This window comes from Leuciscus leuciscus (assembly GCF_965113295.1).
Source record: "Leuciscus leuciscus genome assembly, chromosome: 22".
Taxonomy (NCBI): Eukaryota; Metazoa; Chordata; class Actinopteri; order Cypriniformes; family Leuciscidae; genus Leuciscus; species Leuciscus leuciscus.
In genome coordinates this window covers 24,233,836-24,261,633 of record NC_138746.1, presented here as the reverse complement: position 1 = coordinate 24,261,633, position 27,798 = coordinate 24,233,836, and the positions used below count along the sequence as shown (strand labels likewise).

The 27,798-nt window shown below is 36.7% G+C and overlaps 1 protein-coding gene across 1 annotated transcript in view; it reads left to right on the top strand.

Annotated features, from left to right (window-relative positions):
- The first annotated feature begins 1,132 nt into the window (after window positions 1–1,132).
- Window positions 1,133–27,798, top strand: part of LOC309487010 (zinc finger matrin-type protein 4) — a 107,518-nt gene continuing 80,852 nt past the window's right edge. The window contains exon 1 of the mRNA XM_082154555.1: window positions 1,133–1,466. The gene's annotated coding sequence lies outside the window, so the exon portion shown is untranslated. The remainder of the gene's footprint in view (window positions 1,467–27,798) is intronic.

Genomic DNA, 27,798 nt, shown 5'->3' with positions numbered 1-27,798 from the left:
AACAGTGACGGCTCAATATGGAGTTAATAAACTGTGAAGACAGAAACATATTTATGCCTGTATAATAAGTTTTATTTAGAAGCAGTCACACTTCTTATTTGGAGTCTGAATTAGAGAGGGAGATACCTGTGAATGTAAGGTTATAATAGCTGTACGGTCTATAAATAGTATAGGGTGAGTTCAGTAAAAGTGGGACATCAGGTAAAACAGGGGTTTAATGATAAATTGCCATTTAAATATCAGGAGACAATCATATAAAATCATCATGTTTCAATCATGTTTTTGCTTGACATTATTAAGATGGTGGTGGTCAAGCTTCACCATCTAAATAATCTCAGCAAACACCATAGAAAAGCAAATGGAATTTTTATTTAAAAAAAAACTCTTATAAATAAACCTCAATAATTAATGCAAATCACTTCCACAAATCGTTGATTGTATTAATATGACCAGAAACGCAGCAATTGATTCCAGAACTAAGTGTCATGCCATGAATAAACTAATATTGAAGTTTTTAGATATCTCAACACAACATCTGGCAAATGTTCATGTATCCGTACATATCCAAACAATGATATTTCTGGGTGATATTTGATATTACAAGTTGTGACAATTCTAGATATTTAAGTATCACATTTTTGTAGCAAGGAGGGCTAGTTTATTAAAACAACAACAACAAAACCTAGGTTTCAAAAAAATAAATAAAAAAGGCCAGATAAAGTATCTCCAGTATTTCCAGATATAGCAGTGTCCAATATATATATATATATATATATATATATATATATATATATTCATTTAAAAAAAAAAGTGAATCATTTGCCTATAAATATGGTAATTGTGACTTACAAAACGTACCATGGTCCTATATGATTTATGGCATTATATTCTTTGGAGTAGGCTACCATGTACTTTACCAAGGTATACAAAAACAAACATGGTAGGTATATAGGCCTATATCTAGTATACCATATAAAAGTATCTAGGCTAGTTAGCCAACAGTTTCTTCTCAACAGGGGAGCCCAGGATATAGCAAATGAGCTGCGAGAATGATACCCCCGCGCGCGCGCGTGTGTGTGTGCGTGTGTGTGTAATCCATATCTCTGCAAGTAGTATCTCTGGATTACTGACGTGTGTGCCCGCGCTCTTATATCTATTCGCTCTCGCTTTACGCGCAGTTTGATGGCGTCGCCGCGCGCTCCTCTCTGCGTTCTTCGACCATCACTTATTTATTAACGGCGAGGATCACATATTATGATAAAACACTGTCGGGATTGGTTCTACAACATTTTCTCCAAAGTGTTCTGTGGAAACTGTATCTCCGCTTGAGCTCCGAACCGAGCCGCGAGAGATAATAGAAGAAGTTTGCTGGATACAGGTGCGATCTCTCTCTAACTCCAGCTGATGATCACAGTCACGGATCTGGACCGCCGGATTCCAGTAGATCATATCAGATCTAGCTCAAGGTATGCTCAGATACACACTAGTATAATGATGATGGTGATGCCGGTTAGAGTTTAGCTACTCAGTGCAGGAGATCCTCACAGTGATGCTATTTACAGAAATAGGAAAGAATGGGACTAGTTGTCACACTTTTTACTTCAGCAAATATTCCTCAGGGTTGGATCGATGTGGAAAACATCTGTATTTACTCATACCTCAGAGTCTTGGATACAAAAAGCTATTTAACATGTTCACTATACACAGGAAAAACGCGATACAGATCGTTGAACGCACATTGACAGCGGGGCATGTTGTCACACTAACTTGCCACCATGGGAATCTACTCTTTCTCGACTCTGATTGGAGAAAAAATATCTTTATTTTTTTTTTTTTTAAAGGGCATCTTCCACAATTAACATATTAGTATTAACTGTATAGCAACATTTAAACAGTACAATATGTGACACAAAAATAACGAAAAAGCATACAATGGAGATATTAAACTAATGATTTGGCAAACACAGTTAACTTTTCAGTTAAAATCTTTGTTGAATTTAGTTCAAATATTCTTATTTACAACTGTTTTGAACTTGGTGTTTGAAACCAATATACTTAACCACTGCAAGAGAAAACAAGTAGGTTTTCAGATATTTTTCAGATCAAACTTTTCACTCCTCATTGTATCATTTGCATCTTCTTCAAATGTTTTTCTTCAAACTAGTGTCAGGCCAGTGTGTCTGAGTGCCAGACTCTGCAGTAAACTGAAGTTGAAGTAGTGTACACACTCTGAGCGGTTGAGAAACCTGAGAGTGTCAAAGTTTAAATTACATTGATCTTTATCCATTAAGACTCTTATAAGCGCATCCGCAGAAGAACTGCCTGTCAGTGTCATGTTACTGCAGAATCTTGAGAACATGTTCATGTTAACAAGATTCAGAATATGTCTCATCCGCCGTTGATTGAAATGAGCAAGAAGTGAGCATTACCATTTATCACGGATGTAGACAGAGTGCTGTAAAGTCTGTTTTATGACCGTTTGAAACTAACTGAAAGAATAGAACCATGCTGACATCTTCAACCTCTGCCACCTTGATTCATAATGTCCGCAGAATGCACTATACTACCAACACTTCATGCACAGTGTTATTTACAACACACTACATACTTTAACTCGAACACTCCTGTTTCTGCAGCCTTGTCTTTTGCTATTAAACTGCCATTTATTAGAAGTGTGGGTGTTTTGTTTGGTTCGGGTCAAAAATTTGTTACAGTGCTGTAAGACCTGCTGTCTGATGCTCATCTATGATATATTTCCATACACTTTTGTGCTATTTAGTATTCAAAACGGGCAGGGCAGCTTAATAGTAAGGCATGAATTGACTTATATTTAAATTTTGCAGATGCTTAAATATTCAACTGTACACTAACTGTATCCCATCATTTTATATATATAATCACAACATTATCAAACACTACGTTCCGGAATTCTGATTGGTTGAACATGTGAGCAATAATGCACTTACAATTGAACATTCTTTGACTTCTTAATCCAGTTTCTTCATAAATATGTTTCCCGTCTTTCGTGTCATTGTGCTGAGTAAGGGTTTGGCCTTTTCTGCTAATTTGTGAAAGAAAACAGCATGCAACGATAGATCATATATAAAATGCATGAGAGTAGCTCTATTTGTTAAAGGGAGAGGTCACCTAAAAATGAAAATTCTGTCATTATTTTCTCACCTTAATGCTATTTTTCTTTCTTCTGTGAAACACAAAAGGAGAACTGAAGGACTACTTTTCAAGAAGTTTTACAAGGTCACAGTCAAGCTCCAAAAAACACGAACAAACACCATAAAATAGTATATGTGATCCGTTCGCTATATTGCAAGTGATCAGTCAAACAATAACTTTTTTATGAGGAACACACTGACATTTTAAGTATTCACTGAATTTTCACCTCCTCCAAAGCTCTGTGATTTACCAAAAATATATTTTGAAATGACTTTTTTTTTTTTCATGAGTAGGTAAACAATCCCTTGAAATCATGTATCATTTCAATACTAGAATTTACAGTAGGGTTCATCCCGTATGCTTTGTTCAACAGTCCATTCTTCTGAAATCTGCTTAGTTTTTTTTTCTGGGTTTGACTGTATTGTTTAATACTTTACACCTCTGGATGGCAGGTGCATTGGGCTTTCAATAAGGAAGATATATTTGTCCTGTGCCCTCTGTGCTTTATCTATGGTGAACAGGGATTCTCTCGCAGCTGTGACACCCGTCAGCGGTAAATGATAGATATGGTGCTGGTGCGCAGGGGGAAGTTTATGGAGCAAATGATTTGCTGTACCATGCAATACGTGAGCCACTGACTCTCCTGCTGAGACTCAATGCAAGAAATAACAACAGACCTAAAATAGACTTTTAATATGTGTGTGTGAAATGCGTGTACGCAAACCCGCAGCATGTGAGGATGTGCACAACGACATGTTTTCTATATCAACTACTGTAGTAGGTTAAAGGATAATTAGGCTGTTATTCGGTTGTTTTATGAAAATGACCACTATGACCCATCCCTGTGTGCTAAAAGTGAAGTTAAGATATAGCAGCAATATGAGTATCCCTAATTATCCTTAATGCGCTTGGTGTCAAAACCCATGAGGCCTCCTTTAAATACCATATTTTTGCCTAATCAACATAATTGTTCCTTCTCAGAGGGATTTATAATTATGTGCCTCTTCCTTTCTTTTCTCTTTCTTTCTTTCTTTCTTTCTTTCTTTCTTTCTTTCTTTCTTTCTTTCTTTCTTTCTTTCTTTCTTTCTTTCTTTCTTTCTTTCTTTCTTTCTTTTTGTTTTGTCAAAGACAGGCTGCTCTTCTGACCATGTACTCTAGTTTCTCAACACTGCTCCATGGCAACAGGCATGACGATCCAAAAGCACGCATCTTTGGTACATCTCCTGAACTGCATTAATTATTTTTCACACTAATCATATGCAAACCCCCCATGTCACAGTTATGAGATATGTTGTTATAGATGTAATGAAAAGACATTTGAAAATAAAAGCCTGTAAATCCTGAAGGTTGCCAGTGCAAATGATAGATCTGATTTTTCTTCTTGAGTGTGCAATCCGAGCTTGCATATAAAACAACGTCTATTTTAAAACTAATGCTATCATATAATGCTGAAGAGCTTTTTTGTGGTTTCTGACAATGTCCTGTTAACCAGAGACATATAACATAGTCTGTCCCTGCTTCAGCTGGAAGTTCCTTTGGTAACTAAGATGTAGATACTGTAACATTTGTATCTGTGTGTGTGTGTGTGTGCATGTAAGCTGGATAACAGGAATATAAGCTGAAAATGTGAGCCAGTGTGTCAAGAGCTTTGAGAGGTGACACAGAGTTCTGTGGTGAACATTTTCTTGCTCATCAAGCATGTTTTCTGTGCTTTCTATTTTCTATTTTACATATATTTTATGTCAAATTTTCTGTCGAAAATGTAAATGTTACTCGGCAATGCCTACCGATCCCCAAAAAAGTCCATCTTCAAGTCTCTATCATATTCTCTGATATCCTCCTTGAAATTCATTGAGATTTGTTTACCCATTTTGTCCACTAGGGGCGGTATAACCAACATCTATCATGGTGTAAGTGATTTTAGCATGGTAACAACATACTGTGTGTGTATATATATATATACTACTGTTCAAAAGTTTGGGGTCAGCAAGATTATTATTTATTAATTGATTAATTATTTGGAAAGAAACTAATATTCTTATTTCAGCAAGGATGAATTAAAGACATTTATAATGTAAAAAAATAACAAAATAAATCTATTTCAAATTAATGCTGTTCTTCTGAACTGTCTATACATCAAATAATTCTCAAAAAATGTATCATGGTGTCCAAAAAATAGCAACTCAATTGTTTTCAACATTGATAATAATAAGAAATGTTTATTGAGCAGCAACTCATAATATTATAATGATTTCTGAAGGATCACGTGACACTGAAGATGGAGTAATTCAGCTTTGTCATCACAGGAATAAATTACATTTAAATTTAATCAAATAGAAAACAGTTATTTTAAAATGTTCATAATATTTCCCATATTTGCAGTTTTGACTGCATTTTTTATCAAATAAATGCAGCCCTGGTGAGTATAAGAGGCTTCTTTCAAAAACATTAATCTGATCCCAAACTTCTGAACGGTATGGCATTTTTCCAAACCAATTAATGATAATGTAGTTAGTGAATTAAACACTTCAAAAATTAAAGCGACATTGTTATTTGACTTATTTTTAAACTTCAAGGATGTAAACCAAAATGTAAGATTATTTACAAGTGATGAATAATACGTCTAGTATCAGTGCTAAAACAAAAGTTAAAAATATTAAAAACAGTGAAAAAAAATATATGACTGGAAGAGCCACAAATTGAAGCCACTATAAAATAGCCAATGCATGCAAAGATTTATGTCGGTCTGACCTTACATCAGTTGAATTCTAAAGACCTTGTGTAGCCCCGCCCCTTTTGAGCACCCATATCTTCCTATTTATATTTGCATGAACCACACTTTTTATGACATTTGTTATGACATCTGCTTCAAACATTACAATGCTCATGATAACTGTCATTAACTCTACAATAAGTAAATCCACATCACCAACTAATTACTCTTCGAGAGCAATGCCATAGAAATATACAATTCAAACAAACTTCTAAAGATGGTTGCGTGTTTCTATATACACATAAGTTCTATATTATACTTTTTTTTTTGTAAGTTATGTTTTTGTGCCTTTATTAGATAGGACAGTGCAGATGAGACAGGAAGCATGGGGTGGAGTCGACGATGGTACAACTACGCTATATGTCGGTGTGCTCCCCACAAGGCTATTGGCGCCATTATTGCACAAAGTTAAATGTTGCTAGGAAGGCATAAACAACATACAGTTACATTGTGTCTACACTGGCCACAACAGCCAAAATGAATTCACTCCCATTATAATCAAAGAAGCTATCTACACTAAAGCACCTGTCAGTATCCACCAGCATATGGATGTGATGTGATGTGCTGAATTTCCACCATTCCACCAGTTTCCGTCGCATAAAAAACGCTGGATGAAAACGCCTAGATGTGCATAAATTCTAAAAATGCGCATAAAAACTTGTTTGCTCAATTGAGCCGGATACATTTTTTATCTGATAAGAAAACGTGCATGAACTACGATGGAAACACATTTACCAAGTAAATTCCTCAATGCGCATCAAAGTGGTTTGGTTTAATTACCTGTCAGAACTGTCTTACGCGTTCCCAAAGAGCAGGCATCCAAAAGCAAGATAACATGATCGCATTTATTGCATTTCATCTGCGTTGAAATTTAGAGCCAGTTTATCAAGAAGTGGCGATTTTGTTCTCTTTGCCTCACTGGATGGAAACGGTGCTTTATTCGCAAATGTTTTATGCAATATTCTCATTTTGCGCAAAAGTTAAATGCGCAACATTGGATGGAAACATAGCTAGTGACACTTTTGTATAAAATGAATTGCACTGCGATATAAATGATACAGAATAATGCATAGCCTCACACAGTAGGAAAGTAAAAGCGCACAACTAGTATTTTTGAGTTTGAGTCTTCAGATACTCATGCTTTGGCTGTGATCTCCCTCGTGCGACTGGGGTGACGGCTCTGTATGTTATCTGTCTTTCGTCACTCATGCTTCAGATGTCCAATGAGAGCTGCAGCTCATACTGCTTTGAGTCATAGACCGCATGCTCTGGTGTGAACGCACCAACTGGATGAAAGGAATGCGAGTCTGCCTTTGTTACAGGATTTTGTTTGTTCTCTTTCCATATCTCTCTCTCTCTAATGTTTTGTTTACGCTTTTAATGATATTACCTCAAGGTAAGCCACACCACCGCTGCTGGAGGAAAGGACATCGCTTTGTTCTTCTAGAAATTTGAGTAGCAAACACTAAAAAGGGAATGAAAAATGAAGAAAAAGCCCTGATTTATCTCTTTGAAACGGCCGAACGCATGGGAATAACTCAATAAATAAAATGATGTTATTATTTACTCATCCTTATGTTGTTTCAAATGACTTTGCAAAACAAAAGGAGTAATGCAGCAGAATGTACAAGCCATTTTTTTTTTCAATTATTAATAATGAACAGCAATCTGAACTTCAAAACGACAAAAAACAAAACAAAAACATAAATGTATTGTCGAGTCAAGTCACATTTACTTATGTGATGGATGATATGACTTTTGTTGTTGTTTAAGTTGTTATTTTATGCTTGTAAATAAATGCAGCTAGATTTTTATGCTATTTTGTATACTGCACTTTGGTCCATTTTTATAGTTGTAAAAGTGTTATATTAATACATTTGTATTGAGTTTTTTATTTAGCACTTTATACAATACAGATTGTTTCAAGACAGCTTAACTGTAGTACACAAGAAAATAATAGTATTAATGTTTTCAAAGTTTATGATGAAATTATGAAACTAATACAATTCCAGCTCTAAGCAGCTCTAAAAAGACAAAAGTGTCATTATTCATTAGTTCAATAAATGTGTAAATGTTGTAAAGTCCATTAGCTATGAAGCTAACTCAGTTCAACTACACTCTCAGAAAAAAGGTACAACAGCTTTCACTGTTCAAAAGGTATGCTTTTGTACAATATTTACCCCTGAAGAGTGTATGTTAGTACACATGTGTTCTTCTGGATGGGGACATTTTCTCCTATCTTTTGTTCTGAGAGTGTATAAAGCAGCTCTAATGAAGATTTCATCATTCCGCTCAAGACAGTTCAGTCAGTGTTGATTCATTTAAGTTCAACGACTGTGTCGATGTTGTAGTTTATGAGGGTATAATAATAGAGTTCCATTAGGACTTTTATTCCAGGAAAGAAAGAGATTCATGTGGATTTGGAATGACTTAAGGGTCCAATTCTTACTTTTAACTAGTTGCTTATTAGCATGCATATTTTATTGGCTGTTTATTAGAACTTATAAAGCACATGCCTTATTCTGCATGACCATATTCTACATCCCTTAATCCTACCCAATTCCTAAACTTAACTACCTTACTAACTATTAATAAGTAGTAATTAGGAGTTTATTGAGGCAAAAGTCATAGTTAATAGTGAGAATTGGACCATAATCTAAAGTGTGACCGTAATGGTACAGTAATTTGTGGGTGAATTTTCTCTTTAACCTATGAGAAAAGGGTAACCATGAGGGTGCAAAAGCCAGTGACGTGGGGCTTCAGGGCTGCTCCATGTTTCCTGGCACATGAGGAGCCCAATGTGCCAGCACCCCAGCGGGCGACGCAGTCTTTCTGCTGTCACTACATCATGGAATCTGTCCTCAAATGCTGGTGTCCTGTAGGCATAGCTGGTTCATCCCCATATGCCTTTCCAAGAATTGCATATGAGGAAAACTCAAATTCACAAAATGCCCAGCAGGAAGTGACGCACATGACTGTGGGTTTTACAGGCATCTGGCAGTCGTATATTTGGCTTTGTGGGGTGAAAAGAGGAAGGAAAAATGAATACTGTGATTGACAGGTTTACAAACAAGGGCATGGCAAGGTGCTTCAGTAAAGAGCAGAAAATGAATGAAGTTTTTTTACTGCAATGCATCTTTGCAGTTATTGCTTCATGGCTATTTTTGGTCTTATTGCTGACTGAGGCCATATTCTCATGACATTTTAGTATTATAGCACATTCAATTAAGATGTGTAAGATCTTTCTAAAATAACAGCCTAATGTAATGACCTCTTTACAAGGTACTGTATGTGTGAAAACGAGTGGTCTTAATTGTTCTTTAATTATGGCTAAACAAATATGAACTAAGTATGATCTTGCTTTAATCCTAATTAAGATAAATCCTTAACGATAACTGACCATTCTTATTTTTTTTAATATATTTTTTTATCTATCCAAGCCTGTACCAGGCAGATAATAAAAAGTGTATAGTTTGCATTTCCTGAAGTTCTTGCAATGCAGCAAAAGTATAGTCTAAAAAGGTTTCAGGCATTGGTTCTGCATAGATACAACACCACATCAGCGCTGGTTTGCTGATGAAACTCACTGTGCATTTTACTTTCTATCAGCAATGCTTGACAATCAATACATAAAGCAGTTGATGAGATGATTAAATAGATGTAAATAAATGCAACATGTAAATGCAACATGCAACATGTAAATGAATGATTAAATTATTGCATGTAAAAAAATATTAAGTAAATACAAAACAACTCTAATTGTCACAATTCTTGTCTCGTTTCCCCTGTTTGGTGGTTAATTACTTTTATTTTCCGTAGCGATTGATTACCTTCACCTGTTCCTTGTTAGACCCTTGTTGTCTCAGTTGTATGTTGTTGGTTGTGGTCTTTACATCCCAGTTGTAAGCTGTTTTTACCCATTTTTCACCCTCTGCCTTGTCTGGATTTGTGTTTCTTGTTTGGATTTCAGTCTTGTTTGGATTTCTGCCTTCTTTGGATTATCTTTGTTGTGTGTTTGTTAAATAAAAACTGCTGAAATTAGATCCTCGCCTCACCTCGTCCCTGACGACCGCAACACTCATAAATAATAGTTTTGGGGAATTTTGTCTGTAAGGAGTGTGATGTGAGTGCGACTTTGAATAAAACTCAGTTGTCATTTTAAATTAAACTGAGCACTTTAAAGCGCCTAAGACATTAAGGAATATGAAGCAGAAAAGATTTTGTTGGAAGTAAACAGCGCTCCTGGAGTCTCAAAAGGACACATATTCATAATGCACAGGATAACAATACATTTACATTTACATTTACATTTATTCATTTAGCTGACGCTTTTATCCAGAGCGACTTACAATTGCTATATATGTCAGAGGTCGCACGCCTCTGGAGCAACTAGGGGTTAAGTGTCTTGCTCAGGGACACATTGGTGTCTCACAGTGGATTCGAACCCGGGTCTCTCACACCAAAGGCATGTGTCTTATCCACTGCGCCACCACCACCCCCCCCAATACGAAGCTTTAATATATAGTCAAAGGTGCTGTGATTTTCTTCTGGAATATCACACAGAAAATATGCCCTGACAGATATCACTGAAATTGGTGCCCTGAGATATCACACCTGTCATCGTCAAAAAAAATACTTCATGATGCTGTTGTTCAGCCAGCCAGAAGATTTGGAGACAGCCTCTGCATGTCAGTCATTCTGAGCGTTCGGTTTTGTTGATTTGTGTTTTGGAGGGTGGATTGTTAAGGGAGGGTGGTCTAATTCAGTGACCAAGTCGGTGGAAGTTAGCGAAAGCAGCTTACATTGACTTGCGCGTAGATTTGAAGGTTGCGTCTCAAGAGACGTGGTAGAAAGAGCGTGGCATTTTAGAGCGTCCAGCTCTTGGTGAACAGAAGTCAGTGTGGAGTATGGAAATCAATATTGGTAATATCTCGAGGTTTGAGGTTGCATGACCCTCTCAGAAGCACCTGTCTCAGTTTTTTCATTTTGACATTAATATATCAGAATAATGAACAAACCCTTCGGCCAAAGTGCTAATGGTTTCCCTTTAGGAAATACATGAATAAACAGACTTTCAGCGTTATCGTTTGAGAGCATGTATCAAATATACAGCTGATGTGTGCTTCCCATCATTCCTAGAGAGGGTTTAGCAAGCAGGGCTAATCCTCTGTCATCTTGAAAGTGGGGTAAATAGGCATTTATTCAAAGCCTTTCTTGGAAGCTCCGATATCAGCTGCAGCCCACATTTAGCCCCAGACCGTATCCAGGGCATTGTGAAATGAACCAAAAAAACCCTGGAGAGCGGAGGTGTTTGTGCAATAGCTCGCACACAAACTGAATAATGGACGAGATCGTGGAAAATATATCTGCGCTACACACTAACAGCCTACACAAAACATTAAGCTGCAAGTTTAACAGAGGGACATTAGCTCTTTGGTGTCTTTCTCTGCTTGAAAGAGGGTTTCTCGTGGCTCTGATTCCTATTTGGACTGACATGCTGTAGCTCTGTGGTGGGGGGTTGTTCATCCAGCTTGAAGGCTTTTGTTGCTGTGCCATCCCCATCTCTCATCTCTCATCTCTCATCTTTGCTAGATATGGCCAATCTCATAGAGAGCTTCCACTGATGTGCATGATGAATTTGGCAGGTATAAAGACAGTGGAATGCTCCCGAAGGTCAAAGACTCGGGACTGTCTATAGTAGTGATGAGTGGGAGACTTCTAAAAATGAAGAGGCTATGTCCCTTTCTGGATTTGGGCTTTAGTACAGTCCAATAAAATGTAATGTTTCAGCTCCATTTGATGTCTACAGAGTTTATAAGGAACATAACTTATCTTGCACTATAAAAAAGTAATTATTCCCATAATGTTAATAGCCTATAATAATTTACATTCACATTGTATTTATACAGGCACATCAAAATACTAGTTATTCAAACCATTCACATCAGTCACATGATATTTCTGCATTTTTACTAGGACTGTCAACAGATTTTTCTAATCTATTTTCAGCCATATGTACATTTACGTAATATAGCCTACCGATTAATTAATCGCAAATAATGGCAAATGTCATTGCTTGTTGAGAAAAGTTCCCAAATTCAAATAATAATATAGATTTTTGAGACAGATGAGTAAAGCATTGAATGGACATTTTAAAAAAATGGCTTTAGGAGTCACACTTCCATGATCATCGCATCGCATTTTTTAAATCCTGAACCAAGTTGCTGTCTAGTCTCGAGAACCCAGCATTATGATGTTTGAGACATTTTTGATTTTCGGCTGATTCTGTTAATGGTTGTCACATGTGATAGCCTTCTTTAGGACAAAACACTGACAAATTCCGTTTCCAGCACCGCAACAGTGCTACGACTGTTTTGTGTGTGATTTTTTTTAGTAAATCAAAAACCTAAAGCGTGACCAAGCGATTGAGTCGAATGAAACGGTTCTTTTTAGCAGATCAAAAACATACAGCATGACTTGGATAGTCTGTTTCCCGAGCAATTGAGTCAAATGAAACGTGAATCAACATGTGAATCAAAAACCTTATGCTACCAGTGTAGTCCGACTCGGTTATGAACTGAATCTTTTTAGTGAATCAAATGCATACTGTACATCTAAAAGCTTACTGTATTTAAGGTTAATGATGATGAGTAGTTAAAGGCACACATAATGAGTTTTGTCAGTAGTAGGATATTTTATAAAAATGAATAAAATATGTAACCACATTTTTGTTTTAAAAGTATATGTAAACTCACCTTTCACAAAAAAATGTGTACGTTTATTATTGAAATAAATGTATTGCATCATATTTGGGAATGAAATTGCATATCTTTTGTCCTAATATAGTGTTTCCTCAAAATAACTATTTTAATTAATTTGCAGTTGTTTAATTCCTTACTATTTCTTTCTTTACAAAATGAACCTTCGGGTCAGGGGGCATGATTTACTGCAGTTCATTGCATCTTTAACCTATTATTCATTAATGAACACAACACAGCACATTTTCCATAAATGTGTGTTTTTGATGTAATGAATGTTGTTTATGTGTCTTGGGGTCTTAATGATGTTTCTGTCCATCTGAGGCGTTCTTCTGGGGTGTATGTAGTCTGTTAGTGAGCTTGTGATGCTAATGTTCTGGTCCATTACCCTCTGAAATGAAAGCTTACAGTAGCTCACTGGAGTCCTCAGTTAATACAGCACAGTATCTGACTATGCAAATAGTGAGAAATAATCTATATTTGCTCACTGACTGGGTGGCCTTTTCAAATAGCCTTAATGACCAGGTGGGTCAGCACACCGTATTTGCGGCTCGATTTGAAATTTAAATGTCACTGCTTTCTGATAGAGTTTGCTGGTTTCAGGAAAATAAAAATAAAAGCATTTATTATACGCAGTTATACTAAAATGAAAAAAAATATATACCTCTATGAAAAAACATGCATGAGCCAATAACTACGATTAAGATAACCATATACTGTAGCATATGGCTACGATTATGAATCTACAATGTCTAATTTCGCTGCTTGTTTGCCATTCAAGATTTAAGATCCTAATAAAAGTCAGTTGGAAATGTAAAAAAAAAAAAAAAAAAAAAAACATTTTCTCTGTGCATTCTTTCTATATTTGAATGATAATCAAATGAAATTCACACAAAATGTAAAATAAATAAATAAAAACCATTTATATTACACAATACACACATATATATATATATATATATATATATATATATATATATATATATATATATATATATATATATGAAGAGTTCAGATGCAAAAGCCTCTAAGTGCCATCTGAAATTTTCTTCTAGAATGATCATTTTTATCAAGCTTGTATATTTAAGTTCAGTAATTTCACTTAAATGGCTATGAAAATTACCTATGAATTGTCATTTAAGTGAAATTACTGAACTTAAATATACAAGCTTGATAAAAATGATCATTCTAGAAGAAAATTTCAGATGGCACTTAGAGGCTTTTGCATCTGAACTCTTCATATATATATGATCCATTTATAAATATCCCATGGGGTCAGCTTTGGGTAGGGATGGGACGATATGAAAATTTCATATCACGATTATAGTGACCAAAATTATCGTGATTATCAATATTATCACGGTTTTGTTCAAATGAGATGAAAGTGTTCAAAAAGAACTGATGCTCACACTGAAAACAGTTTTATATTTGAAAATCAACAAACAACAAATAATACAAGCAGCTCTATGCAATTTTTTAAGCAAAAATGTTGTGGCATTTCCTTCCTTATAATGACCGTCGTCAATAGCAACGCATTTTAAGACAGCGCGCATCCATGGATCACAACGGACGCGCTCTCTCGTTTCATTCAAATACAACTTGCCGTCTTGCGTCTCAGTTTTTGATTGTATTGAAAATGAAATCAGAGTTGATTTATTGTTTACAGAGTTTGATAATATTGTTGTGATCATCTTGTCTGGACGATTGTTTTGTACGCTGTGCAAAATATATAGTTATAAGGTAAGATTTAAAACATTAATCTCAGTTCAATAATGTCCCTGTAATTATGTGGTTAAAAAAAATCGGTGTAATAAGTGTACAACATTTATCCCTTAAATGTCACTCTTATTAGTCTTGTTTGAACTTGTTTGTTCGTCTTTGGCTCAAAGCCGCACTTGTTGCGAACTTTTCTTCGCGGAAGCTTCACGTTTATTTCAAGTGAGTGAGATCAAATATTTCAACTCAAACCAACATTTTGTGCCCAATTATTTCCCAGACGTAACGTAAGTTTTGGTATTGAGGTCAAACTTAACTTGCCTTGCGTTCGCTATAAACAGTGGGTGATGGTCACACAAGACGACTCGGCAGATTTGAAGTGTTTCCCCCCCATTGTAGTGACCATCCTGGATTAAGTTTCACTCAGGACTTTTGTTAAAGACAAAATATGACCACACCTCAGATTTGGTCCTCTTAAAAGGCTGAAAAATCTCCCGAGCACGGTCACTGCCTTCCGTCATTCCTTCTCGAATGAAAAAACAACAACATTGCGCGCTGCGCCTGCGTCAGAGCTGTTGCTGGCTGGACAGGATTTACAGTGAGTTATTAAAATCGCGATAATCAAACACGGTTTTAATGATAATTAAATTTTAAACGATAATACTAACCGTCAGTACATTTAATCGTGGTTTATAGTGAAACCGGTAATCGTCCCATCCCTAGCTTTGGGTGCTGCAGAGATGAAGTAAAGATTTGGATTTAGTTGCAGCAGTAATTCGATTCATTACAAAACTCAAAAGAAACCAACATATCACAAAACTTTCCTAATCAAAAATTTTGCATATTATCACCATATCTTCTTGTAGCTTATCAAAAAAGTCTTTCTTAGCTGGTGCTAACTGAAAATTCTAGGGGTGTGACGATACACTTAGTTTACGAGTCGAGACGATACACGATAATGGGAAAGAGACAAGATGATATGTAATTTTTTTTTTTTTTATATTCAATGACAAAATATATGACTAGAGGAAGAATAGTATTTTATTTGACTGAAAATAATGGGTCGCCACAAACTCAACTATCATTATCTTGATATCGCGAGACAGCTTTTCACCTCAACGAGAAATATCGTCACGTTTTAATATCGCGAGATCTCGTAGCATGAGATCTCGTCACACCCCTAGAAAATAAAATGAAAAGGGTAAACATTTGGCCATTTTATGCTATATAAACTATTCTATAATTTATTTTCTTAAAATCACCCATAAATAGTCTCTGCCAATGAAACTGGCCCAAGGGGTATATGGACAGTGTTATTTGTGTTTCTGTCTGTGGCAGATAAATAACTCACACACTTGACATGGCTTTCGTTCGTGATTGCTATTTTACTGCACAAGAGTGATGGAAACAGGCCGATAGTGTTTTCAGCAATACTGCACATCATTTAATGTCACTGCAAAGGGGAGAACCTCTCTTTCAGATGTTTTAATCAGCAGTGAGTCAACCTGTGGGATGGAATCGGACAGGAAATGTTCCTAATTGCGACAAGAAATACGAAGCAGATGAAGAGATTTCTGACGTTGCTCCTGTTCTCGATGGGGTTGGTGGGGGAAGAGATCGCAAAGGGAGAACGGAGGCCCAGATCTCTTTCGTCTTTTAGCTGATGTATTTTTAATGCTTCCCTCGTGCTGGTGGATGGGCGAAAAAAAAAAAAAAAGTTCTCATCAACTTTGTAGTGTCGCTTTGAAGAGATGTGGCTGTGGGATTCAGTGCCAGTCGTGGGAGCCTAAGGCCTTCAAGCCTGCCAACATTAATTTCATTTATATACATGTCTTTCTACCTTCATATCAGAGTTTTTACCCCATATAGACTGATGGTCTGCTGGGTGGATTTGGGCCACTGTAAAAAAAAAAAAAAAAAAAAAAAGATATTTGATACTGTAACCCTTATCCTTACAGTGTGAGTGCTAAAGCATATAATAGTGCTGATTATCAGATTACATGGAAAGTGTTTAGAATGACTGTCGGTGTGCATCTCTTCACTGCAGCTGACAATCAAATAATCCTCTCTATATTAAGCACAAAACCGCACAGCTTCATGATGCTTTGCATCATTTGATACATAGAGCAGCACAGTGAGCATTACACTCTACTTTAAAAGAGTATTTGTAATTGCCATTCTAGAGCGTATAAGCACATTTATTTAAAGATGCCTAATGATATCATGTGGTGGGAAACTACAGCTCATTTACTGTGCCTGCAGATGTCTGCAGTTGCTCTATCGTTCAGCTCTGAAGGTCACTCATGAGTCGACCTAAGTAGGCCTGATTCTTTTTCGATATACTTCGGGTCTTTGTATTGATATTTTTGTGCTGTATGATATCATATTTTTCTGTATGAATATCTGAGCATACAATAATATCAAAATAAAGAACAGAGCCTCTGCCTTTAAACAAAGCTCCATAGATTTTTTTTTTTATCAACATTTGAACGTGGGTATGTTTTAAAGGTGCTCTAAGCAATGTCACACGTTTTTTAGGCCGATTAAAATATATAGCAAACATCTCCTCACTATCCGCTAGCTGCCTGTCCTCTGAACACACTGTAAAAAAACACGGTCTCTGTAGACAGACAACAAACGGCAACAAAAACAAACTGGCCCAACCTGGACCACGAAACATAACAAACATTGTTCCAGCCAATATCCGACAAGAATGATTTGGGAGTGGAGGAGAGAGAAGCATGAAGAGGAAAGTTAGCTAGAGGAGAGGTGTCCTAGACAACGACAACGACTAACGTTAGAATTATATTCCCTTGAATTTTGACGTTCCGATGAAGAAATAGCAAAGAAGCGGGAAAAAGGAGAAGGAACGCGCAAAGTCCCGAATTTAAATCGGAAAAGCACCGAAGGGAGTGGGAGGGGATGTGATGATAAAGGAGGGAGCGTCGAGCTTGCCTCCGTTTTGTTTGACAATACTTCGAACGTCAACAAGAAGTGACGTCACCCAACATCGCTTAGAGCACCTTTAAGCAAAAAGTTGAGAAAATCGTGGTTTGGTCAAAGATGATCAAAACATAGATTGATCGGGTCCATCAAAGCTTGCACAGTCCTATACCTTTTCCTGGGACACAACTTCCTAATGTAGGCAGTTTTCATTTATATGCTGTTTGATGTTTGATGATTACGCTATTTTACAAGTGCATAAGCAATCTTCTATCGCTTGTTTCTGCTTCTTTGCCTATGTTTTGCTTGGAGGATTCTGTACTCTTTCAGAAGATGTGTAGTGGCCCCTACCGTATAACAGTGAAAACATGGATTGCCGGAAAATTCTGTCAATGGCGGGGAAGTGTTGTGTCATAAAATACATTGAACCTGCAACATGCGCTAGATGAGCTATATATTCTGCCTTTTTTCCCCTGTAGCAGCATGTAAATTACAAATGTAATTGTACTATAGAAAATTTTGCATTTAAAACGTAATAATATAAAGTCTATTCAAGGGCTCCTATAAGTGTGAAATGGACATTTTTCTTGTCTGTTTATTTCCACGTCATATTTTAAGATACTTGCTAGACTGTGTGTTCTTTTGGTGCCATCAGCTAAAACTAAAACTCAAATAAAAATGAAATAAATAAATAAAACTATAAATAGATTGAAATATTTTTTTAAAACCTATTAATTAAAACACACAATTTTTAAAACTGAAACTAAAATTAAACTGAACATAAACTGAAAATATAAAAATGAAAGTTAATTCAAAATATTAATATGAAACGGATTAAAATAACACTTAATTTGTAAAAAAAATTGTATGAACTAAACATTTAAGTAAACACTTCCACAGACTGAATTTTATAGGGAAATTCTACTCAACTTAAATTATAAAACTGAGATCAGTTATATACAATAATGATCTATTTATAATAATAAATAACTTTTTTTTTTTATAACAAAGCCAAACTCTACACAAATCCAAGGTTAAATATTAAAAACTGACCATAATCGTGTCCCAAACATGACCAGGTGGTTAAAAAGCCAGTTGAGCCACCTGGAGTGAAGATAAATTAAACTCTGTTCTTACTGTGTTAGACCTGCGTGCTCTTTTGAAGATCAAATGATCAAGATCAAACGTCCGCTGTGATTAAAGCAAAGCATGAACTTCTGCATCCACAAAGAAAGGGCAGCCCATTTCTCTCCGTGTCTTTCTCCCATCATCCATCACTGCCTTTCCCCCCTGTAGAACACCACACTTTATCAAGAAAACAAGTGTGTTAGTCCTCTGTCTGACAGTAGCATGAGGTGAGAGGAAAGGAGCGAGAAAGGGAGAGATGTAGGGGAGGAATATAAAGCTGTTGGTGGTTTCACCACATGGGCTGTGTAAAAAAAAAACCAGAACAACATCAGCATGTCTGTCATGATGGCATGACCTCCACACAGTCGTGGCCAGCTGTCAGGAGAGCAGGAGGCAGATGGGAGAGGGAGGTATGATGAAGAGGAGGAGGACTTTCATGAGTAAACTGCTCTAGACACGTGCACCACATCCCACAGACTAGAATTGGCACGAATAACGCGTCTCTGATGTGTGGTACGTTTACACTTACGCAAGCAAACGTGGATGGAGTCTGGAAAGAAATATCTTGTGGGCTGTTTTGTACCTGTGGCTGAGTGATTATGAGATCATGAGATGAATTACAAACATCCATCCGTCCATTTCCCTTCAAACACCAAGGCTTTTTTTTTTTTTTTTTTTTTTACTTTGAACATTCTCTAAACTGTAAGTGCAATTGTCACAATTGTTTACTGGAACATCAGAACTCTATGGGCCCTATTTTAACAATCTGAAACGCAAGTATCAAACGCTAAACGCAAGTATCAAACGCTAAATGCAAGTAACTTTGTGGGCGGATCTTGGGCGCTGTTGCTATTATGTCGGCGGGATAAATGACTCTTGTGCCCGACGCAAATCTAAAATGGGTTGATATTACTCATATGTGTGGTTTGGGCGTAACGTGAAATAAACCAATCAGAGCGTCATCTCACATTCCCTTTAAGAGCAGGCGCGTTTATCCAACGCATTCTCATCCTTGGGCGTCATAATACTGACGCTTTTGACATTTCGTCTACATCGAACGCACATGGCACCCTTTAGCGTCAATATGAGACGCACAGAGCTTTGTTCGGTAATGGGTAGGTTTAGGTGTAGTGTAGGGATAGGGTTAGACCGCTAGGAGGCGCCTTCTGGCCCATTTCTATCTGCGTCTCATATTGACGCTAAAGGGTGCCATGTGCGTTCGATGTAGACGAAATGTCAGGCTGCGCCATAATTTGGGTACATGTGTAAGCTAGATTTATGCCTATTTTTTCACATCTTCATGGTCACCACAATGATTTCCCTCATGTGGAATATTTTTCCTTGTAATTATGTATGGTTTGTAAAAATGGCAACTGCTGCGTCTTTGTGTAGATGAGAGAAGCAAAATGTTTTTATTTTGATAAACATGACAACATAACATCGCGAACATACATGAAAAGAGCTTTTACTGTTATAAAAATGCTGATTTGTGAGGTTCAGCCGGCTGGTCTTGAATCGCTCTTGTGGTACTTTAATGGCAAACGTCACAGTCACATGTCGTCAGAGATGTCTCAAGTCAGACACAATTTCTAACCGGTATGTACTGCTTCAAGTCAGCCGCAGATCGGTCTGCACAGCACTGTATTCTTTTTTTATATACTATACAGTTTTGTCTGTGCATCACACTGAGCTTACATATTTCAACAGTAGGTAAATATTTACTGGGAAAAGTCAATACTATAGTACAAAAATGACAGTGATTGTGCTGGGAAAATTCCATATACAGTATTCCAAACTTGATTGGCTGATTTGTACAGTAAGATTGTGATTCCTATTTCATTAATGGCAAACTATTTTCCAATTTTGCAGACATTACAAATATTGCATGTCACATATTTATGGAATATACATGCATATCTGACAGATTTTGATCACCGAATGGATCATTTTGCATGTGATTGCTCACATGATGAAAGAATGTTTAGAAGTTGTGAAGAGTATGACAATTTCACTGAGAATCATCTTATCGGGTTTGCCAAGCCATGTGCAATTAGTTATTGTGCAATTTGTAGATAATTGTACTTACTCTTTTGCACACATGTGCCAAAACACATGCAATCTGCTCAAATCAATAAGAAATTCAAATCTGATGTCAACAAGAAATTAATTGTTCGGAGATCTGGGCCCGGTTTCCCGATAACGTTGTCTCTTAGCGCGCTACGAAGACTCGTAAGGTATAACTTAACTAAAGGTATACCATTACTAGTCGTGTTCCCCGAACTATACCTTAGAAAGCTGCTTAAGATATACCTTCTTACGTGCGACGTTACCCGGTGCTGTCCGTGGCGATGCTGCTGAATCTGTTGATATCGATGGCTCGAGAATCAATTATTCTCTCGTGCAGAGGCTGTTTATGTGAGAAAGCGGTGTTCTTTATAAAAGAAGCACTTCAGAAATAGTTGAAATTACATTTATTAGGACTATTGGATATTATAAAAAAATAATCCAAACTATAATAGCCTATAATAGCCTAGCCTACATATTTTAAAATTGTATCATATATTGCTGCCACAATAACCATTTCAAAATTTTTACGTGCTTTCATCTCTTTCCCATTTTTGTTCGCTGAGGTGGAGCTGCGATGAAATATTGTTCTTGTAAATACTTTCCAGCATTTCAGTAATAAAAGTTTACATCTTATGTACGGTGCTCGGCAGTGATCAAACAGTGAATTTTGAATCTCTTCTTGTAAACTCAGAGATGTGGATTCAGATGGCAATTAAATTACCACACGACCTGTTTGTCAAAAAACAGTAGGTACTAATTTGGCCAGGGATTTTTACGTGGGTTGGGTGAGAAAAAACACTGATATTATGGATTCGGACGGCACTAAAATCACCGACTTACCCCTGTAAATGTTTAAAATACCGGACGAGCCCATGAGAAACAATATTAGCGTCCGAATAGAACTTAACTGACAGTAGCCTATGCTTTCACTGGCCTTTAAAAGCGCTCTTTTATTAAATTCATAATATAATATATAATAATAATATAATTAAAATTCTAACAACAATCAGTGTGATTGACAATTTTATTCTTTGCATGAAAACACTTGAATTAGCCTATGAACTGTCTGGGTGTATTAAAACTTCAGAATTATTTTCATATAGTCCTGCAACAGTGATAAGGTAAAGCTAAGAGTGGTCCAGACCAACCTTACGAAAGTGTGACTTACAGAAGATATACTTAGCGTACGAACGTGTCGGGAATCGTGCCATAAGAGGTTAAGGAATAGGTTAAGAACTACTTAGCGATAAGGACGTTTTGGGGAACCAGGCCCTGAACTTTTTTTTTTTCTGCATCCTGTTTGCTGTTTCAGATTCAGCTCAATGGTAGTAAGCAAAGCAATATTGCACCCCTGTGAAAGAGATTTTAATTAGAAAATAATGCGACAAAGATTTACATGTACGAAGTTATCATTATTAATATTACAAATCACATTATTTTAATAGCTTGCAGTTGTATCCCACACCTCAAGAAATCTCATAGAGCTCATTCCTTCTGTAAGTAGTGTCCTTGATAGAAAGGCGCAGATAAATGTATTGTATTTTGTGACTGCCTGAACACTTTAAAGTCTCTCTGTGTCATTTTATGAAAATAAGATTTCAAGCATATTAAATTATACTTGCATCGAGGTGCTGTGAGAGATCACTGATGTGTCAAAATAAAATTATTATAGCAGAAAATTAAATTGTGTGAAACAAGTTCAGAGCCTGAATGCACACGGAGGGCTTGTTTTTGGAACTTAGATTGAAAGAAATCTTTAACGAGGCCACAGAGTGAATCAGAAATTAACGTTATTTTGCCACAAGATCATTTCCTGCCAGGCTCTTTTAATCAAGATTCTAACAACTGGTAGAGGAAAGCATCCATGGAGTGAAAGCAAATGTTCAGTCATTCTGTAAGTGTCCCTTAGCTAAACGTTTTACCACTGACAAAATTGGATTAATTTTGTAACTTATTCTGGCTAAGAACTATTAACACAGAAATAGGCTACAGAGTCTGAACCAAATATATTGTGATCAATCACTTTATATTCTTTTTTTTATGTCACGTTTAGGGACAGGTAAATATGAAATCAGAAAGTAAAAGTGAAATATGCTCAAGGATATCTCATTTAGTTGCTACTGAGTGTATGAAACAAGACTCTTGAGGGAGAAATCCAATAAGAATGAATTGTGCTGGCTGATAACGTTGTTTATTTGCGCACATTGTCAGCATTGTTTTAGCACCAGATAAACTAAAGGAATTATGCAAATTTAGGTAATGGCGCCTACAAAATTAGTGCTGATCACAATTTGCATGGGATTTTACCTAGCTTGCAGGCGGATTCCTAGTGCTATTGGTTGCAAAGAATGCAACGGACCACTTACTGCAACAGTTCATCATTGTTCCAATGCTGTGATCCACACACCTCAATTGGCTCCTTTGCATGCCAAAATGTGCTTGACTACACTGTGTCTGGATATATGTTTAGTTATTATTCTCTTCTCCATCATTTGATGAAACACTGCAGTTTTCATTATAATTTGAACACAAACATCTATTTGAAATAAAATTCCTATAGATGCCCAATATATTGGTTCCAAATTGGTTATCTAAATCTAAGAAAAGTGGAAATTAGCATGCACAATTAAATACATAAATAAATATGAACAGATATTAGATATTTAATTGTGCATGCTGATATTACCTATTTTTACATTTAGATGACCTTTGCCATCATCCAACACTCACGTAATCTCCAAAAAACATCATTTAGTAACGCACTTGAGCAAATTTCAAGATGAATAATCATTTTTCAAGCTGCCTTATAATGCTGTGATGCCTAAATTCTCTTGTAGCATTCTTTAAAATGACTGATTTTAGTTTTTATTTGTATTTAATTTAGACAAAGTACTATAGGCCTATGTCACACTTCCCTGCTTCCGGAACGCGGAGTAGGGATTCAGAACTTCCGGTCAACAGTATTTCTCCATTAGGATTTAGATTATCAGCCATAATGTCTAAACCATCCGAGGTAGACTGACCACGAGCTATGAGGTTGTGAAACGAAGGTTTTTGCTCCTGTAGTTCGTATGAAATCAACCTTGTTTTAAGAAAAACATGTTTTATCCGCGATCTTATGAAAAAAAACTACACTACCCAAAATCCTAAGCGTAGCAGCAACGTCTGCTGATTGGTCCAACTCGCTGTTACCATAGAAACGTTTACCTAACTGGCGAACGGCCCGCCGCTGTTGTTGTTGTGTACCGGGTTGCTCTGCGTCAGGACGTAGACAGCCATAACTCAGCTTTCACACTTTTCCACTTGAGAGTTTTCATTTACCATCCGAACCACAGCGTCATATGTGACTTCAGGCAGGTTGCGGAGAGATTTGGTCCAGCGGTATCTATCGAACTCCGCCATTGTAAAGAGCTAACCGGAAGAGCCGTATCCCTACTAAAAGACGTACTTCCGGTCTTCAATTTTTTCGTGACATAGGCCTATTGCATTTAAAGATTTGTCATATCATGAACATAATTGACCTCTCGCCGTCCCGCTCGGAGCGGTAAATCAAACAATGATTTGTCCCTAAATAATGATATATTATATCATAATATATTATATATTATTATTATTATTGATAGGATGATAACAGGTGTCGTGATCAGCACTGCTGCTGTATCAGCTTTGCAGTCAAAAAAAAAAAAAAAAAACAGGACAAGGGAGATATAAATTATGCATTATTAATTATGACAAATAAATTATGCCCAAAATACGGGACATTTGGCAACCCTAACGTTAGTTTTTTTCCTTCCCCAAGAACAAAGCACATAACGTTAGCAGGGCTGAACTGGAACAAAAAAATTTAAATCAAATTTGCTAATAAAAATTAGCAAAATATAGCTAACAGCTCAGATAACTGCGATTGTCTGCAACAAATCGGAGAAAATCAAGACAGAAGTAGAGGTCTACGATGCCTACGGATGCTGGTTGATCACAAACTTCCAAGGTGCCGTCTGCAAGTGTGTTTATGTCGATTGCGTGGGTATTAGAGATTTTTTTGCGATTGTCATGGGGTTTCTCAGATTTCGCTTGAGACCGGTAAGCCTCGATAGTAGTCGTGTCTCCTTCATTGCGTATTTTTATATTTTGAATATATTCCTCCACTGCATACTGTAACCACTTTTGCCTCGATCTGGAGATATCGTTGAGGTATTGCTCCAAAAAAGGTCACTGACACGCACGGGTATACCTCTTCCCGTCATGGCAATCTGTCGCGCTGGTCGTGTTTGACCATTTGTTTGTCGGACGTAGCAACAGTAACTAGGGCGGGGCTCGACGAAAGGCTAATTAGCACTCTGTATTAGCCAGAATTGTAATGTCATTAAAAAATCAATTTTGATATGCATTCTTATTTTTTTATGGAATATTGCTGTATTTATTATAAGTGTGTCACGCACTGGCTTGACTTCATAATCCAGATTCAAGAAGCTTGACGCAGATAAACGATGAAATCTCATATAATAAACACCAGGAACATTCACAATCGATTAGGTATGACAAAGTGATTTATCTGTGCACATTATTATTATTATTTCAATAACTTTCCCTCCCTCCTGCAGTGACATCTTATTTCTTCTTTAATGACGTGTTTACTAGCGCGAGGGCGGGACAAGCTGTCACTCGAGATCACAGCCATAGCAAATAACAATGATCCAATCAATTCCCAGTGGACAAAATAAAGTCCTGCCCTACATTTTTGTCTTGTTTGAGAAGCTGTTTCATTCAGATACTGTATGTCACAATATAGGGAAGAAAAAAACTATCACAACTTCTGTTTCATGCCGACTGTAATATCGGTGCTTCCATAAAATATTTCCAGCCACTTTACTCAGCCATTAATAGCAATGTTAATTTTGACAGTAAAAAAGCCTTAAGTAGTCTCATTTGCATAGAAATGGAAAGAATTAGTAGTAAAAAAATAAGATTTAATGTATAGTGAAATGCTATACCAGCACATATAATAAGTAAGGCTTAATTGCACAGGTGACACATTCTCGATTAGCGCCATACTATCAATCAAATAATGACAGTCTGTTTTAATTCACCAAGGATACTGAAGAGAAGGTCCAGTATGTTCTCAGCTGTCATGATGGCGACAATCTATCTCATTGTATCCTCCATGCTCTGTCAGTGCCTGATTATTTTGGCCTTTATCTGAGATTATTGGGTGCTTTGAGTCATCGGTGTGACACATGCTGTCAGGCTGATGTGTACCCATCAGTCCCTGCTCTCGAACTGCACCTGAACTCCTCAGCTCTGCATGCAGGCTCTTCAAGAATCAAGATTAGACCACAGTTGAATTCCACAAGTGCAACCTCCTCAACACTAACCACAGATTGCCGTGTCTCCAACACTGTGAATAATTGATTTTGCACATCAGAATCACCCTCACTCACAGATGGTTGAATTCTCATGACACTTTGCTTTTCAATTATAGATCGAGGTTTTGGTTTGATGGGTGGTTTCCTCGAATATCTTATTCATTCTTGAGAAATCCTGAGCCTACCGTAGTTTCTTCTGTGATAAATGGTCGATTCCAATGCTTCCTTTGAGTCTCAGGATTTGTTAGAAAAGCACATGTAAAACTCTGGTCCTGGAGGGCCACTCCTGGAGTGTGTCAGCTCCAAAACACCTGCCTGGAAATATTTAACCCTGAAAACCTTGATTATTTGGTTCAGGTGTGTTTCATTGGGGTTGGAGTTACACTTTGCTGGATAGTGGCCCTCCAGAAACTGAGTTTGGCTACGTTCACACGGTCAGTCCAAATCCGATTATTTGTGTATCCGATTGGAATCTGATCTAAAATTATTGATGTCTACACTGTGTATCACAACTGTTCAGATCTGATTTGTGTGTCCATGCAGCTCTTTCATTTTCCGGAACATCTGCATTGGTTTCTATGGCAATTACGTTGGTAGAAATACGCCAAAAACAAGTTCCGCAACATGGAGGGGTTTGCAATGGAGAGTTGTCGGCTTTTTCCCACGGTGTCGTCTCCGTCAGTTTACAAACATGTCTCCGTTATATTGTCATTTTCTGCTCGTCTGGCACTTTGCAACTACACGGCCTTGTTTCAGCAGAGACTTTCAGCATCTTTCCTATAACAACGTCTGACGTTTACGTTTTACGTGGCATGAGAAAGTAATTTAAACCACGCAAAATCATGTGATTTTTTTTTTTTTTTTTGCCATTCACACTAACTAAATCTGATCAGATTTCAATCGGATATGCACAAAAATCGGATTTGGACTGACAGTCTGAACGTAGCCTTTGACACCCCTGATGTACAGGAACAATGTGTTGTGAAACATATTTTCAACCCTCAGTCAAAATCAGTAAAAATTATCCCATGTACACTGTTGGTCACGTTCTGAATGTACTGTATGTTTGACCTTGAGAAAGGCAGGTAATTTTACACATTGAATACTGTAGCTCTTCACTAACAGTAGCCTGTGCCAACGACTGGAAAACATTCACAACTTTTCTCAGCGGAGAGTGAAAAATAGCCTCACTACCTTAGTGCAATGAATGCGAAACTGCTCACTTCAGCTCTGTTCCCAAGCCTAGTGAGCACGTTCCAGTCCAGATGCAAAGGTTTTTCTAAAAAAGTATTTAAAAAAATCACACTCAAGCTAAATTCAAAGGCAGCATCAGATATAGCATTCATGGATAAAGCAACTGCAATTAGATCAGTGAAAAAAGTCAAGAGAAATATTATGGGTGTGCCAAATTACAGAAATCAAAAAGACAGACGATTTATAGAAGATACATTGTAGAAGATATTCAGATATTCATAAAAACAAGACACTCAAAACATGAATACATTTATAAATATGTTTGAATGAGCCACGGGCAAAGATATGCAAAATAGTGGAGTTTTAAAAACTTTATAAAATGTTTTTTTTGGGGGGGGATTGTCAAAGCTACTATGTTAACTTGAGATACAAATGAAATGTTTAACCTAATATTTTTAACATTTACATTTTAATTACAAGTTTGCTTTCAAAAAACTGATTTTTTTAACAAGTATAAATACAGATTTAAAAAAATCTAAGTAAAAATAAGACATTTACTCGTTATTTGGCTGTGTTAAGCACTTTTAAGAGAATCACTAGCCATTGTTAACTTTGAACTACATTAAAATCAGTAAAATGTTATACATTAGGATCCAAGATGATTAGGAAATGATGTTGCTTTTGA